The sequence below is a fragment of the Capra hircus genome, chromosome 11 (assembly GCF_001704415.2).
Source record: "Capra hircus breed San Clemente chromosome 11, ASM170441v1, whole genome shotgun sequence".
Taxonomy (NCBI): Eukaryota; Metazoa; Chordata; class Mammalia; order Artiodactyla; family Bovidae; genus Capra; species Capra hircus.
Window position 1 is genome coordinate 64,192,734 of NC_030818.1, and position 20,950 is coordinate 64,213,683.

Below are 20,950 nucleotides of genomic sequence, written 5' to 3' on the forward strand. Positions count from 1 at the left end.
AAGCGACTTAGCAGCAGCAGCAGCAGCATGGTAAGGGTGAATTTGATTTTTGTTTTGAGCCAAGCTGCTAACCAGTGTGTGTGGTTTAGTGTTGGGAAGGGAACTGCAAAGCTACAGTAGTACACGTGGTGACTGAAATCAGGACTGTCTCAGAAAATCAGAAAAGAGATGAGAACTGACTGGATATCACGTTTAGCTATGAAATATCCCTTTCAGGCAGAATTTCAGATCCCACTCCCAGGTCTTTTTCATAGTTCTTAGTCTATCAGTTTGCCAGAAGCAACTCACTTTCTGCAGTGAGGACACAGACCCAAGGAAGTTGATAAAAAAATCATCATTGATCTGCCTGTATCCTTCCGCATATTGGCTTTACTCTCTATACCCTTTGAAGCCAGTAAGAGCTTCCCCAGCTGAGCGGATATCTTGGGTCGGGCGAGTATATTGGAAATTGGGCCATCCCTGGAAATGAAATACCGTTAATAACTAAACTCTTGGTCAATGCACATTTTCCGAAAGTGCTGGAAATCTCTGAAGAGTGCAGTTAGAGAACATTGCTCTTCAACAATTGAATCTTCCACATCTTGGCTTCAGCTTTCAAGACACATGAAAATGCTAATGTCTATTGTTATATACTGAGAAATACAGGAAAATTCTAAAGCAGGCTCCAGAAAATAGCAAAAAATGGCCTCTGCCCTACCCTCTAGTCCCCGGTACCCCAGTGATGTTTCATAAGAGTTGTACAATTTATAGCCTCAGTAATCAATCACATCCCAGCCTTCAAAGTCTGGGTGGCCACACCCATGCAGGGCAGAGCCAAAGCAGACTTGCATAGCAGCTATGACATCAGGAGATTTGTGCAGGGGGGTCACGGATTTTCTCAGTAGTCATTTCCACATCAAAGGAGCATCTCCCCTCTCCTCATGCATGTGTCTTCTACCAAAGGATTTTTCTGTGGCTATGCAAACCTAAACTGAGGTCCTGCTCCAGGCAAAATAGATACATTTCCTTTTCTGTGCTCTTCCATCTTCTTGTATATAGTTCTGCTTTTCTTTCCCCATCAGCCGGCCCCTACAGTACATTCTCATTGAATTCCATCTGATCCATGCTCCCGCACTTCCAAAACCTGGCCTCTCTGTGCTTTCTCCCTGGTCTTCTTCCCTCAAAGAAAGTGAGCTTTTTCTTAGTTCTGTTTTCTTGTTTCTTGCTGCTTGCAATTCATGTTATTAACTGATTTAAGCCGAAGTATTAATGACTGAAAATGAAAAGTAAAGTGGTAATCCAGCCAGGCAACATATGTATAAGCGAGTGAAAATTTTTTATTATTGTGTCAGCTACCGGCATAATTGCTCAGAGGAAAGGCTCATTGTTTGGAGAAAATGATTTATCAATCTATTTGGGGTAGAACATGAGACTCTGAGGGGAACAGTTTCAATGGGAGGCCAAAGTTTAAAAAAGATCCTTGAAGTGCTCTACATGAGAGACTTGTGTTTTACTCCTGAGAGAAACGGGAAAGGTGCAAATAGATGGGTAGAGAAGTTTGGTAGGGAAGAGGGTACGGCAAGAACCGGAGTTCTTTGTGAGACAAAGAGCTGGTGAGATTTCTACATGGGCAGGACCAAAGCAGATTTAAAGAATGTCTAATATTTCATGGCTCATTATTGCCATGAAACCTCTTTTTCTCTGAACCTTTATTTACATCCATTAGACACACAAATATATTTTGTGAGTGTATTTGTGTCTCTATGTGTAAAGAAAAAGAAAAGAGTTTCACAATTTCAGCAATGAGGTATGTGCAGAAGCAAGAACTCACAGACTGAAATCACCCCGAGAATAAAAATCTGCTTTCCCTCTCCTAGGAATTCACAGAAGTTTTTAGGATTTTCCTTTCAAATGTATGCAACCATGGGAACTTCCCTGGTGGTCCAGTGGTTAAGATTTCACCTTTTGATGCAGGGGGTGCAAGTTCAATCCCTGCTCAAGTAGCTAAAATTCCTCAGGGCCCAAAAACCAGAACATAAGAAGCAATATTGTAATAAATTCAACAAAAACTTAAAAAAAAAAGTCCATGTCAAAAAAAAAAAAAAAGTATGCAGTTTTGCCTCATTTAACCTATATCTAAAGAAATGGGCAGAGGAGCTGAAATATGAGTAATACGTGTAGCCCAGTGAAGTGAAAGGGCATATAGCAGAATTTGTTGATGGGGAAAGGAAGAAGGGAAATGAAGCTTCCCCAGAGGGTGGAACAAGTCTGGGAAGCTTGTTAAGACCACTCCCCTTGGGACAGGAAGGAAGGAAGAGGTTTTGGACTCCTGTGGCCTTAAGTGGAAGCTGGAAATAATGACTCAGTGATAAAGAATCTGCCTGCAAAGCAGGAGATGCAGGAGATCCAGGTTCAGTCCCTGGACTGGGAAGATCCCCTGGAGGAGGAAATTGCAACTCATGCCAGTATTCTTGCCTGGAAAATTCCATGGACAAAGGAGCCTGGTAGGTTACAGTCTGTGGTGTCACAAAAATCAGACATGACTGAGCGTCTGAACATGAGCACGGGAATATTCCATATGATATGACACAGGACAACCCCCCTTCATTGTGCTCAGATCTGTGAAAATAACTGACTTTATGCAGTGTAGATTGGAGAGGAGCCTTCTGCCTCGATGGGTGGAGTCTCTGAGCAACAAATACTGGAGCTAGTGTGGGGCCAATAGTATGGGGTGTGTGACTTTATTTTTGGCAAGAGCAGCAACTTAGTGGACCAGGTATGGCTGAAGTCATCAGGCTAAGGCACACAGACAGGAGTGACAGCATGTGTTACATTTTCCCAGGTCTCCCTTTCACTCCCGTGTCAGCAATGGATAGGATCTGGAAGAAGCTGGTTATTCTGCCATAGACAAGCTTGTCTAACGTGTTCCAGGAAAATATGTCTCCAAGTGTAACCTGGGGTAGGGAGGCGGGGATGTTAATATCAACATATTCTAATGCAAAAGAAAAAATTTAGAAACAAGATAGTCTTTCTCACTATACTCTTGAATGAGATGACTTCCATGTGCTGGGTATATGGATGGATATTGAATATTCTTTATTCCAGGCGAATATTCTTTATTCCAAAGAGGTAGATATTATATATTCTACAAATGAGAAAACATAGGCTTCAAATGATTAAAGACTATTTATCTCCAAGTTCAAATGCCAGGATGCTCAGGGGAGGAGAAATGCAGTTTTAATTGGTCTGATTTTAAAGTTAATTGTCTTGCATGGCAAGAGTCAGCAAACTGCACTGGTGGCCCACAGTCTATTTATGCCCCATTAGCTAAGAGTGGTTTTTGCATTTTGAAAGGGGTATCTTAAAAAAAGCAATAATATAGACAACAGAGAGCATATATATCCCACAAGCCTAAAATAACTACTGCCTGACCCTTTACAGAAAAGGTTTGCCAATCCCAGTTCAGTGGCATAAACCCACTACTCTTTCTCTACACCAGGGCAGCCCTGAATATGACTGTTGATAAACAAAGATACCATCTCTGCCTGATGACATGGAAACACGGGTATTTCAGGTACTTGGTGTTCCTTAAAAATCTTTGTTGGACCATCAAGATGGCTATTAGCTAGAACAGGCACCAAAAGGAAAAGTTTTGCTCTTTCCCTCAAACGAGATTCTTTTTAGTGTCCCAGCTGTACACGCTAGAGAGCGAGACATCACCCTTGGTTTCTCACTCTCTGTGATCACTCTTCCCCATCTCCACTTCATCCCCAAATCCTTCCCAAATGTCTCCTAAATTTACTCACTTTCCTCTGTTTCTCTCCATCAGCCTGCACTCAGCTACCACCATCTTTACTTACTTACTTGGGCTTCCCTGGTGCCTCAGATGGTAAAGAATTCGCCTGCAATGCAAGAGACCTGGGTTTGATCCTTGGGTTGGGACAATCCCCTGGGGAAAGGAATGGCTATTCATCCCACTCTTCTTGCCTGGAGAATTCCATGGACAGAGGAACCTGGCAGACTACAGTACACGAGGTCACAAGAGTTAGACACGACTGAGTGACTAACACTTTCACTTACTTTTTTTTTTTTTCAGATTTTATTTTATTTCTTTATTTTTTTTTACTTTACAATACTGTATTGGTTTTGCCATACATCAACATGAATCCGCCACGGGTGTACACGTGTTCCCCATCCTGAACCCCCCTCCCACCTGCCTCCCCATACCATCCCTCCGGGTCATCCCAGTGCACCAGCCCCAAGCATCCTGTATCCTGCATCGAACCTAGACTGGTGATTCATTTCTTATATGATATTATAAATGTTTCAATGCCATTCTCCCAAATCTTACTTTTTTGGGCTGCCACTTCCACCTCCAACCCGTCTCTGAATCATTTCCCTGTTACTTCCAGACTGTCTGGGGTTGGGTTTCCTAAAAGTCTGACTTGGGATGGAGAACTGGCACACAAGAAGCTGATTTGGCCGTGTTTCTTCTTTTCCTTTTGCTCTCTCATTCTTTTCTTTTTTTAAAATTTATTAATTTTTTAATTAAAGAGTATCTCTTGTGGAAAGGAAAGGAGTTAGCTTGGATGAAGGGAGAAGTTGGAGTTGCAATGAAGTTCCAGCCTCAGCCTCAGCCAACACTGTGGGGACTTTTGCTAATGGATGATGCATCAGTGCTGCCCCAGGCTGAGAGGAGCAGGCCTGGTCTTATACCCTTGCATTGATCGAGTTGTGAGCCCTGGAAAGGGGTGAACCTTGGGCGCCATGGCTCTGTGGTTCAGGCAATTCCTGAAGGGATTTGACAGCTGAAGGCTGCTTCATTTTTAAAGTGGACTATGTGCCTCATTGTGAATGTTTCAATTCCAATTATATCATCCTTTTGTTTAAAACTCCTCAATGACCTTCCAGGAGCTCATAGTAAATGTTCCAACTGTGTAACATGGTCCTCAAAGCTGTGCATGGTCTGACCCCTACTTGACCTTTCCAGCTTCAGTTAGATTCAGTTCAGTCGCTCAGTCGTGTCTGACTCTTTGCAGCCCCATGAACCACAGCATGCCAGGCCTCCCTATCCATCACCAACTGCCGGAGTCTACCCAAACCCATGTCCATTGAGTTGGTGATGCCATCCAACCATCTCATCCTCTGTTGTCCCCTTCTCCTCCTATCCTCAATCTTTCCCAGCATCAGGGTCTTTTCAAAATGAGTCAGCTCTTTGCATCAGGTGGCCAAAATATTGGAGTTTCAGCTTCAACATCAATCATTCCAATGGACACCCAGGACTTCCAATGAACACCTTTAGGTATCCTTCCAATGAACACCTTTAGGATGGACGGGTTGGATCTTCTTGCAGTCCAAGGGACACTCAAGAGTCTTCTCCAACACCACAGTTCAAAAACATCAATTCTTCAGTGCTTAGCTTTCTTTATAGTCCAGTTCTTACATCCATACATGACCACTGGAAAAACCATAGCCTTGACTAGATGGACCATTGTTGGCAAAGTGATGTCCCTGCTTTTTAGTATGCTTTCTAGGCTGGTCATAACTTTCCTTCCAAGGAGTAAGCATCTTTTAGTTTCATGGCTGCAATCACCATCTGGAGTGATTTTGGAGCCCAGAAAAATAAATTCAGCCACTGTTTCCATATCTATTTGCCATGAAGTGATGGGACTGGATGCCATGATCTTAGTTTTCTGAATGTTGAAATTTAAGCCAACTTTTTCACTCTTCTCTTTCACTTTCATCAAGAGGCTCTTTGGTTCTTCTTCACTTTACATATGCAGATATGTCATCTGCATAGCTGAGGTTATTGATATTTCTCCCGGCAATCTTGATTCCAGCTTGTGCTTCCTCCAGCCCAGCATTCTCATGATGTACTCTGCATATAAGTTAAACAAACAGGGTGACAATATATAGCCTTGATGTACTCCTTTTCCTATTTGAAACCAGTCTGTTGTTCCATGCCCAGTTCTAACTGTTGCTTCTTGACCTGCATACAGGTTTCTCAAGAGGCAGGTCAGATGGTCTGGTATTCCCATCTCCTTCAGAATTTTCCACAGTTTATTGTGATCCACACAGTCAAAGGCTTTGGCATAGTCAGTAAAGCAGAAATAGATGTCTCCATCTAACTCAGCTTTGTTCTTTGGACTCCAGTCACGCTGACCTTGTTTCAGTCCCCCGTATTCACTTTGCTCCCTCCTACCACTGGGCCTTTTCTCACACTCTTCCCTATCTTGCAGTTGTACCCTCCACCTAGTTAAGCCTTTAGATTTATCCTTAATGCCTCTTTCTGACCTCCTTGACCAGGCCAGTAAACTCTCACAGCTTCTATTCCTCTGTGCAGTAGAATTTGGATCAGTTGCAGTTTTTGCAATTGTCTCTGTAGTTTTTTTATAGTGAACCATATCTTTCTTCCTTTAAAGGACTCACTCCATGAGGACAAAGCCTGCTTTTTTTTCTTTGCTCAGCACTGAATTAGAAATTCCTGACCCATAGTGAGTGCTCAGAGAATACTGGTCACTTGAAAAGTGTGTGAATGCTTTATTTTGTGTTGAATCGCCAAAGAGATTGTATGGACTTGTTGGGAGTTTAACAGCTGCTTCATGTCAGAGAAGGACATTTAAAGTTATTTGTGTATTGTGTGCTATTTCGGAGAAGGCACTGGCGACCCACTCCAGCACTCTTGCCTGGAAAATCCCATGGACAGAGGAGCCTGGCAGGCTGCAGTCCATGGGGTCGCTAAGAGAGTCGGACACAACTGGGTGACTTCACTTTCACTTTTCACTTTCATGCATTGGAGAAGGAAATGGTAGCCCACTCCAGTGTTCTTGCCTGGAGAATCCCAGGGATGGGGGAGCCTGGAGGGCTGCCGTCTCTGGGGTCGCACAGAGTCGGACATGACTGAAGCGACTTAGCAGCAGCAGTGTGCTATTTGGAGACTGTGTGGCTTATTCAGAAGCAAGTTTTCAGCTAAAAGTTGATCACTGCTCCTCCCTTCAGCTCTCTTGAACTGGATCATTGCTGTTTCTCTTCCTAGAGTTTTCCCACTTTAGTTGTGGTCTTCACTTACATAGTCAAAATAATAATAATAAAAAACCTCAAATGAATTGATGGATTGAATCCAGTCACACAAGACTTTGAAAGTAATTTCAAATCCTACATGGCACACAGTCAGGTGACAAATTCCTTTGCTTTTATACTCAGTTGTTGTCACATGATGGACTGTAATCTTTGCTCCATCCAGATGTCCCACCCCCACCCCAAGTCCAGATTTCATAGTAAAGAGAGTGAGAAAAACAGGAGAAAGGAGGTTGGCCTATAAGGTATATTTCTGGGCTCAAGTTTAGAGAACAATGATTTTGGAATCCTGGGTCATAATTCACCAATCAAGCTACATATGCAAATGAGAACATCCTGACTTGTTCAAAAGAGTTCCGTAAATAATATTATTCATCTCCTAGAAGCAAGCCATATTTTTACTGGACTTTTTACTTCAGACTTGCATTACTAATGAGAATATATATTTTTGAAACTCTGTTATTTATTTCCTTTCTGCTTAATATTTCAATCAAACTTACATTTACCATATTAATCACAGAACATGATGGTTTTAAAACCTCAGAAATCATTTTAATTGAATACTTCATGTCTGTTTAATCTAAAGTTAATAAAACCTTTTTTTTAAAGCATCATTGTATCCAATTTTAATTTCTTGCTGTAGGACATTCACCTCTCCCATCCCTACATTTTTTTTCAGAGTTAGTCTTATTAAAAAATTCATATTTTATTTTGAGATCAAAGTTAGATTATTTTTTGCTAGTTATACTAACCTGCTATTTATTTAATATCGTCAATAACCAAATAAAATGGAGAATTGTATCCAACGATAAAAATTTATGCTGTACCAACTCAAAGTATGTTTTGAAATAAGAAACTCTCAGCTGATATCAATCATCTTCAGACATGAACACAACTGGATGAAAAGTTCTGTTACAAGACCTTTATGTACTGGTATCAGTGGGAGTTCTAGGGATGGGGGATTTGGAATTGCCAATGGCACCAAACAGCATTTCGTTGATTAATCTGGCTAGAAATAGCACGGGTGCAACAATAATGGATTTGGCTATTCAAACAGTGGAATTCATTGTTCTACATATCTGTAGTGTTCCCAGTTTTTCCCATTTACTTTTAGAGTTGTGTATTGTTCTTGGTCTATGGATAATAGGTAAATGAATGGCTTTTCAGCTATGCCTTTTATCAGAATTCCCTGACTCTGTGTTCATGTTGTAAAGAGAAGGGAAAGTGAATTGAAAAAAATTTCATCCCAGAAACCTTGGGTGACCATTTCCTTGGGAGCAGCATTAGGCATTACTGACACCTTGGGGCTTCATGTTTTGTGGTTGATTAGCTGGGTTTGGTCTCTCTTCTAATTTTGGTAGCCAGCATTGCTTTAATAGCAGGCTTCACTTCTCTCTTCTTACACAAATGTGTGGTTTGTCTGACCAGCCATGTGCAAGATCAATGAACCCATTCCTTTTGGAGAATAATATCCAAATATCACTTCACTAGGGCAACCATATAACCCATTTACCAAGCTGTGACACTTTTCAGCACTAAAGAGGAAGCATTATTGAGTCAGAGCAGTAAGCATAGACCTAAACCATCCATGGAGAAACAGCACATCTGGTTGCTCTGCCTGTTGTATATCTGGAGCACCAACCTCTTTTTTCCCCCCGGAAGAACTTTCCATGAACTCTTCTCTGCAAAAAATGTTCATTCATATTATATGCCTCATAAACTCAGTCTGACACAAGGTTCTTAAAATCACTCACATCTATCAGATCATTTTGATTACAGTGGAAAGTTCTGAAACTCCAAGAAATGACCTGACCTAGCGTAGATATTAGGTCCACCCTTAAGTCTCTCTGGTACAGCTCAGTTCGTGGCCTCACAGTCCTGAAAACCCACAGCTCCAGAGCAGTGGTGACAAGTCAGTGTGACCGACTTTCCACATGGCTGCATAACAGCAGCTCACTGAGGGCCTGAGTCATCTTTTACTTGGCTATAGTCCTGTTAATGTCCATTATAAGTTGTTTTCTGCTTGTCTGAGCCTCTGGAATTGCCTCTAAGGATGCAAGGACCCCCAGGTAGGACATCTCAGAAAAGTGTCACTTTTTAAAATATTTTAATCCTTTCTAACTATGAGCCAATTTGAGGAAGGACACAGGCAGCGGAGAGTTCCCCATCACATTGTAGGCCATTCTGTTCTTGAAGAGATAGATGTGTGGCAGAAAGACTGCTCAGGGTTGCCTTTCCTAGAGTTACACTATGTAGGTCTCAGACCTAGAGGTCAAATCGTACAATCTTGAATTTGTTTTTGAGGGAGACTTTGTTTGGGAAATTTTCTTCCTGAGAGAATCCTTTGTTTGGAAGTGACCAGAAAGGATGAGTTATTGAACAAGTCTTCTGTCTTGGTCTGATGGGCAGAGAAAAAAGCAACACTTCTATTATGCACAGACCTTCACAAAGACAAGTGCAATCAGTTGCTGATAATTAACCTGTTCATAATCCAAATACTGGAGACAAATCTCAGTTTGAAGCCCTGGGGCACAGAGAATGTGCTTTCCAAACTAAGCTACGAAAAAGAAAGAAAAGATTGGGAAACGTCTTGACCAATATTTTACATGATTCTCAACCCAAGGAAACCCCAGGCCATCAAAGGACTTTCTTCTTCTGTCCTGAGAGAAACAGTAGAAACTTCACAATATTGAATAGGATGTGATTAAATCATTATTTCCCTGCACCACTTCTAAGCAATAAGTGTCAGGGGGTGAGTTTAATGTGTAACACAGGAGGTGATATGGTGCAATGTGGTGAGTGATCATTTTCAGCTGGTACTTCAAGCAGCAAATAACACTTTCCATGAAAAGGGACTTAAAATGTTCCTCCTAATAGCTCATAGCCAAGAAGACACTGAAAGGTTGAAAGAAGGCAGATAAAAAATCTGGGCTTTGAGAGACAAAGGCTAAAGATCATGCCTCCATTTTATTGACAAGTAGTCAAATTGTCATTCATCATTTGCAGAATGTTGGGAGAACTTTTCATGGGTGTAAATTGATAACATTTTAGTTCTTAAAAAGTGGCGAATGTGCAGGGTTGTTGTTGTTCAGTCACTAAGTCACTAAGTCATGTCCAACTTTTGTGACCCCATGGACTGCAGCATGCCAGGCTTCCCTGCCCTTCACTATCTCCCAGAGTTTGCTCAAATTCATATTCGTTGAGTCGGTGATGCTATCTAATCATCTCATCCTCTGACGCCCGGTGGAAATGCACATAGAAAGACCCTTATTTTTCCTGTGACTAGTAAGAGACTATTGTAAAAACTAGCCATCTCAATGCTAAAGGCTTGAAACGGTAAGATCTGGGACATGGAGAAAAGGATAAAAGAGAGTTCCTCTAGTAATGTTCATTAAAGGTTATCACTAGTTCCTTAATGAGCAGAAAGTGGAGATTGTAATCAGGATCCTTTTTAGTTCATACCACATAAATATTTATGTATTGTCTTATCATAATTATTTAATTATTCTCAGATGATTTTATTTTTATCTTCACTGAGGTCAATGTTAAACTATTAATCTATATATTCTGTTTTTCCACACATACCAGATGGAGAAATACGTCTGATTCTAGTTCTCAGAATATACAAATCTGGGTAACTAGTAGTCCTTAGAGAATTGAGACAAGGTACATATGTCAAAGGGCTTCTGTGGTGGCTCAATGGTAAAGAATCCACCTGCAATGCAGGAGACATGGGTTCAGTCTCTGGGTTTGGAAGATCCTCTGGAGAAGGAAATGGCAACCGAAGCCAGTGTTATTCCCTGGAGAATCCCATGGACAGAGGAGCTTGGCAGGCTACAGTCCAAAGGGTCGCAAAGAGTCAGACACAACTGAAGCAACTGAGCATGCGTGCACACATTTCAAAGGGGTCCATCCAATCCTTGAAATGAAAGTTCCATCTCCTCCTTTATTCCCAACTACACTCTCCACCCACAAACATTTAGAAATACAGTTTAAAAGTCTGACTCAAGAGAGTCAGTAGGAAGTTTCTTTATCCCCACCCCCACATTTAATAATAGAATACTAAAAAGACTTGGCAATATTTACATTAATACAGAGTTTATCTTCAGATTCTTCACATATTTGCTTTTAATCTCATCCTCTGAGAAAAACGGGAAAGGCATCACAATTCTTATTTGGTAGGAAACTAGCGCTGTGGTGGCATCAAGTTTGTCCAACATTTCATCTCTAGTCAATAGCAGAACCAGGACCAAAACTCAGGTCTCTTGACTCGCAGACTCCTCTGCACATCATGTCACACCACCTACCCTGGAGCAAAGGCAAAGCTTCCCCTCTCATTTCTCCTGCTGGAAGAAGGAGGAATGCAAAGCTATCATTGTTAGGGAAAGCAGACAAATTGAAGGGCATTTACTGGTAGAACAAGTTAGCTGAGCTTATGAAGTGAAGACCATCTGAGTCACATGGTATGTTGCTAAGTGAGATGGCAGAGCATTCTAGAAAAAAAAAAAGTTGTATTGACACAAAAAGTTTACTTAGAGGACTGGTAAAGGACAATTTCAGATAAATACCAACAATGAGTGGTGACAGTGAGGAGAGGTAATGTGAGGGGCAACACAGAGAAGGAATAGGCTTGAGAAAATCTGGATTTTATTGTGACAACATCACTTACTAGGTCCATGCTCTTGAGCAAAGCATTTAATCTCTCTGTGCCTCAGTTTCCTTGTATGTTAACCTGCTTATCCTTCTCCCAGGCTTCTGTCAGAAATGAGTGAGATAATGAACATGACTTTCAAGTTTCTGAAGGAAGTGGAAGCCTTCGCTCAGTCATGTCCCACTGACTCTTTGTGACCCCGTGGACTGTAGCCCACTAGGCCCCTCTACCCATGGGATTCTCCAGGCAATAATACTGGAGTGGGTTGCCATTTCCTTCTCCATCAAGATTCTGAAGTGCTAGATAAAGGTAAGAAATTATAGACATTACACATAGTAGGTATTAACAAACATTGTTGAACTATAAAGACTATTTCAACTGAAATTGATTATCACTATATGTGGAGATTCGTACAATTATGTGTTGATAATTATTGCTTTAATGGAAATGGCTATGTGAATTAAACTGCTGCCAGAATTATGGATCCAATAACATTTTAGAAAATGGTTATTATTCTTCAGTCCTGAAATATCTGGGTATGGAATGCAGTAACAAACATGTAAATTTTGGCCAACAGCCTGGGTGTTTTTGCTACTTGATAAAATTGGAATGCTCAAATACAGTTTTCCATTTGAAAGGCATATTACAAAAATCTACCAAGACAAGTTAAGTATGTGTCTCTGGCAAAGAAATTAAACAAATGTAGGGAGTGAGAAATATCAATGCAATGTTAGCTATTTTAGTGCTCTATTATCACCCATAGAGATTCTTAATGCAGTATGAAAATTTCATGATTATGAATTCCAGCTAGATGGCCTGCCTTGTAGACTATCAGGGTCAATGTTGCAAAGAACAGATTAATTTGAATTTTACAAACATACTAACCAGTCATAACAGACCTCCATTTCATATGCATGGTGCTTGGTCACTCAATCATGTCCAACTGTTGGAGACCCCATGGGCTATAGCCAATGAGATTTCCCAGGCATGAATACTGGAGTGGGTTGCCATTCCCTGCTCCAGGGTATCTTCCTGACCCAGGGATTGAACCTGGATCTCCTACATTGCAGGAAGATTCATTATTGTCTGAGCCACCAGGGAAACCTTCATATGTGTATGTATATATGTGCAAGTATGCATATTCTATGTCTATTACATGCTGCTGCTGCTGCTAAGTCGCTTCAGTCATGTCCGACTCTGCGACCCCATAGACGGCAGCCCACCAGGCTCCCTTGTCCCTGGGATTCTCCAGGCAAGGACACTGGAGTGGGTTGCCATTTCCTTCTCCAACACATGAAAGTGAAAAATGAAAGTGAAGTCGCTCAGTCGTGTCTGACCCTCAGCGATCCCATGGACTGCCGCCTTCCAGGCTCCACTGTCCATGGGATTTTCCAGGCAAGAATACTGGAGTGGGGTGCCATTTCCTCCTCCAGGGCATCTTCCCAACCCAAGGACAGAACCTGCATCTCTTATATCTCTGCATTGGCAGGTGGGTTCTTTACCTCCAGCACCACCTGGGAAGCCCACAGCCTATCTGGAGGCAAGGCTTTCCAACTGTGAATGGGTCCTGGGTAACTGGATTCAGCTGCCTGGGCTGCACCCACAGTGGTGCTTCCTCTCCTTAAGCTTTGGCAGATTCCTTTAACCGGGACAATGACTTTCAAATGCAAATTAGCACACAAAATGAAAAAGGATAAAGGAAACTTATTGAAATAGAATATATATAACATGAATTTCACTATTGTAACAATTTTAAAATGTGTAGTTGAATTGCCTTTAATACATTCATATTCTCGTGTAACCATCACCACTATCAATTTCCAGAACTTTTGCATCCCCAACTCAAAGTCTGTACCCATCCACAAATAACAACTCCCCAACCCCAAATGCAGGAATCCATCATTCTACTTTTTGTCTCTGTGAATTTGGCTGTCATCGGTATCTCATTTAAGTAGAATCAAATAATACTCGTCCTTTTGTGACTGGCTTATTTTGCTTAGCACAATATCCTCAAGATTCATCCTTGTCATAGTATGTGTCAGAAGTTCCTTTCTTCTTGAGGCTGAGCAATATTCCACTTATGGATATGTCATTTATGGATCTTTATGGATATACCATTTATGGATATATATTTTGTTTGTCCATTCCATCAGTGGATGCTTGAGTTACTTCTGCTTTTTGATATCTTTCTTGAATAATACTGTTGTGAATATGGGTGTGACAGCTTAGTGACTTTCCAGGTGGCGCTAGTGATGATAAAGAACTCACCTGCTAATGTAGGAGACATTAGAGGCATGGGTTCGATCCCTGGGTCAGGAAGATCCCCCTGGAGGAGGACTCCAGTATTCTTACCTGGATAAACCCATGGACAGAGGAGCCTGGAGCACGAAGGTCCATAGGGTTGCAAACTGTCAGACACAATTGAAGCAACTTAGCACACACACACACACCACATTTCGTTTGTCCATTCCATCAGTGGACACTTGGGTTACTTCCACTTTTTGGTACCTTTCATAAATAATTCTGTTATGAACATGGGTGTGGCAGCTTAGTGACTTTTTATGAAATTAAATGTATTTAAAGATCTGTCCTTCCAATTTTTTCTTTGGTGTTCCTCTGTCTTTTTCTGATGAAATGATGGTGATAGAAGGTAGTTTATTTTTCTTTATTTGGTGTTAACAATTAGCAATTGTTAACAAGATGTTAACAATTCTAAGCCAGACTTCTTTTAAATTTTTTTTAAATTTCATTAAAAAATTAAGGCTAGAAAACATAAAAAATCTCAAATGTGGTAGAACACCAGAATCACCTGGAAAGTTTTGCTAACTATAGTTCTCAGGAGCGTGCACTAAGGCTGATTGAGATCCAGTCTACAAAGGTGAACTCAGAGGCATTGATATTATTTGAAAGCTTCCAGGAGTTCTTTATGGCTTTCCAAAATTCTGTGGCAAGCCAGATATTGCATTTTGGTCAGTGGCTATGCCTGTGCCACCACCAAACCAGTCATGGGGTGAAGTCTATGTTAAGCATATCCGGGACAAGGAGATTCTGAGCTAGGTCTGTGACTGTCTAAAGGTTAAATCCCACTGCAATTTTTACTTCCAAATCCAAGTTGAAGTTTGTGTGTTTCCCCCACAGCTGTTTGCACCTGTTCTGTAGAAGAAGGGGAAAAATCAGTTTCCATGACTTCTTGCCTTCTTTTCACCTCCTCAGAGTCCTTGAACTTGGCCTTGTCATGCTTCCAAAACTACATTCCACTCAAACTATACAATATCCAGCCTCCTTGATTGTGCTATTTTATGAAACTAATTATATAGTTATTATTTCTTTTCAAAACTAAATATCTACAGAATCTACCATATGGCCAAAGGATCAATCAATCATATAGAGAAGCATGTCAAAAATGATGAAGTTGAGTCCCACAAGAATCTTTTGGGTGCCATCCACAGGTTGAACCCAGCTTTCCTGCTGGCTCAGATGATAAAGAGTTTGCCTGCAATGTGGGAGACCTGGGTTCAGTCCCTGGGTCAGAGAGATCCCCTGGAGAAGAGAATGGCAACCCACGCCAGTATTCTTGCCTGGAGAATTCTGTGGACAGAGAATCCTGGTGGGCTACAGTTCATGGGGTTGCAAAGAGTTGGACACGACAAAGCAACTAACAATTTCACTTTCACAGGATGAACGTATCATTCACAGGGTGAATATATCATCCACAGGGTAAACACACCATCCATGGAGTGAACACATCCATGCTGATTGTTCACCCTCAGTGCCTCCCAAATACATACATCAGTTGATGACATGTGATTAGTGGGGAAGCTCTGAGGTGATTGAGTGCAGTGATATTTTGAGGAAAGCAGTACATTCCTCATTATCCACCAATCTGTGGGTACGAAAGAGACTGTGAGCTTCTAAATTAGCATTTCCACATCCGTCCTCCATCCTCTCTGCAACCTCCAGCAAGGCAGTTGGCCTTATTAGTAACGTGTTTGGGATTAACAGCTTTGCTATTGTGTTAGTGTCTCTGTCGTTACCCAGGGAGGGAAACTGGCAACTGCTGCGCCAGTTGCTAACAGATCTAAAACAACGCCCAGGATGGAATTTTCACATAGCTACGTACCTCGGAGCCAAAAGCTCACCAGCTATAATAGAGGTATGTGCACCTTTAATAAAATGGACTTCACAATTAAGGTAGGGAAAATTGTAAACATGCTAAAACTCTCATATTGAATTAAAAAGAAATGCCATTCAGATATTTACCAAGTAATGGAATCCCATTCCCATCTGCTTGGGCTTCTTTTCAACACCTCTCCCCTTAGCAGTGCCAAAGGGAGAAAAATTCTCGGCTTGCAGCGTGAATTGTAGCAGAGCCAGCCCGGAGTGTTGTATTGGGAGGGGCTAGGCCTTGAAAATGGCTGGAACTATTAAAAGTGTCTGACGGGTGCCACAAGGACCCGTGAGCTCAGGGGTTGTAACATTGACACGCCAAGAACTGACTTTCTGAAACCATGATGCTGGCAGAGATCTCTGGCCGGCATAGATCCCAGCAGAGGAAGCCCAGAAGTCGAAACTGGGCCAGGTATGTTTGCACCTCAAGGCCTTTCTGATAGATACCACAGTTCTGGGGACAGTCCCATCCCGGGGTCACTTTCTCTTAAACCACATTAGAATGAAATTTCAAGCAAGGGACACAGGTGCTGGAGAGAAGTGGAAGTGGAAGTCACTCAGTCGTGTCCGACTCTTTGAGGTCCCATGGACTATAGCCCTGCCAGGCTCCTCTGTCCATGGAATTCTCCAGGCAAGAATACTGGGACGGGCTGCCACGCCTTCTCCAGGGGATCTTCCCGACCCAGGGATTGAACCTGGGTCTCCTGCATTGCGGGCAGATTCTTTACCGTCTGAGCCTCCAGGGAAGCCCTGCTGGAGAGAAACTCCGCCATTATTCTGGGCACATACCCAGATTCCCCATCTTGGTCACCACATCGCTCTGCTCTAGAGCTGGAAAGAAGAGAATAATAAGCATTTCTCCTGATAGTTTTCTTCACCTCTCAGTAGTAACCAGCTCTGTCAGTTACAAAAGTGGAAACTGAGAGTCTGGGAAAATAAAGAAGCTCCCTGAACCATTCTGAGAGTTAACTCAAGAATCAAGCAAAGAATTTGCCCTTCATTACTAATTGAAGGCTCCAGTTTCAAATGAGTCTGCTTTTGACCACAGTTCTCAGGCCCCTCCGAGCCATCAGTGGAATGAATACCAGCTGTATGTCATGACATCGCATGGTGACATGGGCCTCCCTGCCCCCCAGTTTCTTTCACCACTTTCTCCACAGACCAGCTTATCCTCCTTCTGTTAGAATGAGGTTTACATTCCACATCCCCAAGTTCACCACATAAAGGAACCCCATGACTAGCCTCAAACACCTGTGCCAGCGAGCCTGGGATGATGCTGGGGCCATGGTGGTCAGAGTGGTGCCGTGACCCAGGAAGAGGGAAAGAATAAGAAGGGCCAGGCTGCTGACTTGGAAAGCTAACTTTATTCATGTCATAATTTTTCCAGAGACAGGTCCTATTTCTAGTTTCTAGAACTGGTGACAAAACTTTGTGAACCAGAAATTTCAGCATGTGGTCTGACAGGATTTTCTTGATTTGTGAGCGTTCTCATCTAAAAGAGTCTTACAAAGCAATAATAACCCAACCCTAGCAAGGGACATAGTCAACACATCACTTTAGTGTAAAGAATAAAAATGTGGGAAATGAGGGCTGAACTACAAAGTGTAGGATGTTCTATTGCATGTTGGAGCCCAGCAGGTGTGTCCAGGCACAGGAGGCTTCCAAGGCTGTTCAGTTCATAGCCAGACTTGAAGGCAACTTGCCTCATGTATACACTTCCTCGCACTCTTTCCATGCTCCCCCTCTCTTTTCTGACAATGCTTTCCCTTGGAGAAGGGTAAGAGATGGTAGAGGTGAATGAAATTCAACATAGCTGCTTTGGTTCTTGCTGCATAGCTCTTCCAGGAGTAATTGCATTCACACCCCCTGCTTATTATAATTGATTTGATTGGTGGGTCCATCTCTGAGCCCCAGAAAGCCATGCCTTTGTTCCCTGCAGTAGAACTATGTGAGAAAATATACATTGATGTATATCTAGAAAAGAGGGCTGATTAGAGCTGTGAAGAAGACCCAAGGGAAACTGGTATCTGCAGACAGAGGTCCTGCAATCAGGAGACAGACTGGGCTTTCCCTGGCTGGGTCACACAGAATCTCAGCAGGTCTAAAGACTTCTAGTTGGTGTCAGTTCAATTCAGTTCAGTCACTCAGTCACGTCCAACTCTTCGTGATCCCATGGGCTGCAGCACGTCAGGCTTCCCTGTCCTTCACCAACCCCCGGAGCTTGCTCAAATTCATGTCCATCAAGTCAGTGATGCCATCCAACCATCTTGTCCTTTGTCATCCCCTTCTCCTCTTGCCTTCAATCTTTCCCAGCATCAGGGTCTTTTCCAATGAGTTAGTTCTTCGCATCAGGTGGCCAAAGTATTGGAGTTTCAGCTTCAGCATCAGTCCTTCCAATGAATATTCAGGACTGATTTTCTTTAGGATTGACTGTGATCCTGAATTATAAGGCACTGTCTTAGAGGAGGTCTAAGTGAAAGTGAAATCCCTCAGTCATGTCTTATTCTTTGCAACCCCATGGACTGTAGCCCACCAGGCTTCTCCATCCATGGGATTTTCCAGGCAAGAGTACTGGAGGGGGCTGCCATTTTCTTCTTCAGGGGATTCCCAACCCAGGGATCAAACCTGGGTCTTCTGCATCTCAGACAGACACTTTACTGTCTGAGACACCAGGGAAGCTTTAGCGGAGGTATCAACCCTGTAAAAAGCCAGAAAGTAAATATTTTAGGTTCTCAGGGCCCTATGGTCTCTACTGTAACCACACAACTCTGCCATTGTAGGTAGAGCAAAAGCAGTCACAGCATCCATAAATGAACAGGCATGACCGTGTTCTAAGAAAACTTTATTTATAAAAACAATGGGATAGATTTGGTCCATAAGTTGTGGTTTGTTGACTTCTGCCTTTGAAGTTGTTCTCACATGTCATTGTTCAGATGCTCAGTCATGTCTCTTATTGTGACCCCATGGACTGCAGCACGGCAGGTCTCCCACGGTTTGCTAAAACTCCTGTCCATTGACTCGGTGATGCAATCCAACCATCTCCTCTGTCATCCCCTTTTTCTCCTGCCTTCAGTTCTACCCAGCATCAGGGTCTTTTCCAGTGGGTCAATCTTCACATCAGATGGCCAAAGTATTGGAGCTTCAGCTTCAGCATCAGTGCTTCCAATGAATATTCAGGCTTGATTTCCTTTCAGATTATGTTTTTTCCTGTAGTCATGTATGGATGTGAGAGCTGAGTACTGAAGAATGATCCCCTGGAGAAGGAAATGAAAACCCACTCCAGTATTCTTGCCTGGAAAATCCCATGGACAGAGGAGTCTGGCAGGCTACAGTCCATGGGTTCACAAGTCAGACACGACTTAGCGACTATACCACCACTAGGACCATTCCAGGCAAGCCTGGGTGGATGTGCACTCTAATTACCCCCTCAAACTCAGTGTATCATGTCCTATTGTTTTTTGAGCTATCAACTCCCTTAAGGAATCTCTGAATAAATCTTTATTGAATTGAATTGAAAAGTACTAACTCCCTCCCCTTTCCCACCATGTTTTGTTCTGGGTTTGTGGTGGTGGTTGTTCGATCACTAAATCATGTCTGCCTCTTCTGCCACCTCATCAACTGTAGCGAGACTCCTCTGTCCATGGAATATTCTAGGCAAGAATACCGGAATGGTTTGCCATTTCCTTCTTCAGGGTATCTTCCTGACCAAGGGGTAGAACTCGTGTCTCCTGCATTAGCAGGCAGATTCTTTACCCGCTGAGCCACCTGGGAAGACCTGGGTTTGTGGTAGACAGAAAGACATTAATCTTCCCAGATACAACTGGTTTACTAGCCCATCTTCCTTCACTCATGAGGAAGTTTGCAAAGAGAATTTGATGGCTTCTGTATCCAGAAACCAATTTTTGAAACAAATGAATGCATCTGAAGAACCAAGCATTTTAAGTGCATTTTAGAGCAGCATAATTCTTCCCAAGAACTGAATTATGTCAACTAACTGGTAGTTTTGAGGACAGAAATACACACCCAAGGACCAGCACACAGGTTTGTTAAGTCAAACAACTTGTCTTCTGAAAGGTCAATCGAGGAACCAGCTTAAGTCGGTTGGAAAAAAAAATACAAAAAACTTCTTGTTGGACCCCCCTGCTTTGGCCCTGATCCTGTTATTTGATTGGATGTATCTGATTCTCACCCCCCTAAACTTCTTGTTTTGTCCCCATAAACTTAGTGTATCTAGGGTCCAGTCTCTATAAAGCTGTCCTCTCTGGTAGGGATTTTGCAGAGAAGGTCATCACTGTCCTTTTGTTTTCACCACCCTCCATCACTCTCTGCAGTGGGGAGCCCTCCCACGCCAGCAGGCTGACCAGGGATGCAAACAGCACCAGGCTCCTAATGTGATCCTGAAAAGGCATCACTGCTTCCATTGTACACACGGGGCCTCTTTTCAGTACTCAGACCACATTTCCTTGAGATTCTGTAACTAAAACCTAGAGGGCCTTGTCATCAGGTACCCAGTGGAGTGGAGGAATTTGCCTTCCCTTAATGTTGGTTTGTTTAACATCCTAAAGGTTCTGTTGGACCAATTTATTGAACCTGTTTCATCTTTGTGAAGTAAGCTGTTGTCAGGAGAATAAAGTTGATAAGTTTCAAGGTGAAATCCTGAGGAATGTTGATGAGGCCTATAATTTAAAAGATGTATTCTTACTCCCAGATTTTTTCAGGTGCTTTAGCCTTTTTAAGATGTTAGAGTCCATGGTGTGGAAGCGTCTGCTTTGAAGAAGCCTGAATTTCATAATAATTCCATAATTTTTTTCTCTGTTATAATGCAACTTTTTAATAAAGTAACATCAGAAGCAATCTCAAAAAAGACACAATGATCTCTGTTTGTTTCCCAGGCAAACCATTCAATATCATGGTAATCCAAGTCTATGCCCCGACCAGTAATGCTGAAGAAGCTGAAGTTGAACGGTTCTATGAAGGGCTACAAGACCTTCTAGAATTAACACCCCCAAAAGATGTCCTTTTCATTATAGGGAGTTCAGTTCAGTTCAGTTCAGTCACTCAGTCGTGTCTGACTCT